Raw genomic sequence first — 201 nt, 5'->3', positions numbered from 1 at the left:
CCCTCAGTCTGCTTGACTTCTTTGTCTCCAAGCTTGGAATCAAGTTTTCTTTTTTTTCCCTTTTTTTTTTTTTTTTTTTTGGTTTTTCCAGACAGGGTTTCTTTGGGCAGTCCTGGCTGTCCTGGAACTCACTTTGTAGACCAGGCTGGCCTCGAACTCAGAAATCCGCCTGCCTCTGCCTCCCAAGTGCTGGGATTAAAG

Source organism: Mus pahari, chromosome 2 (genome assembly GCF_900095145.1).
Source record: "Mus pahari chromosome 2, PAHARI_EIJ_v1.1, whole genome shotgun sequence".
In the NCBI taxonomy this organism is placed as follows: domain Eukaryota; kingdom Metazoa; phylum Chordata; class Mammalia; order Rodentia; family Muridae; genus Mus; species Mus pahari.
Note: the sequence above shows the minus strand (reverse complement) of the source record.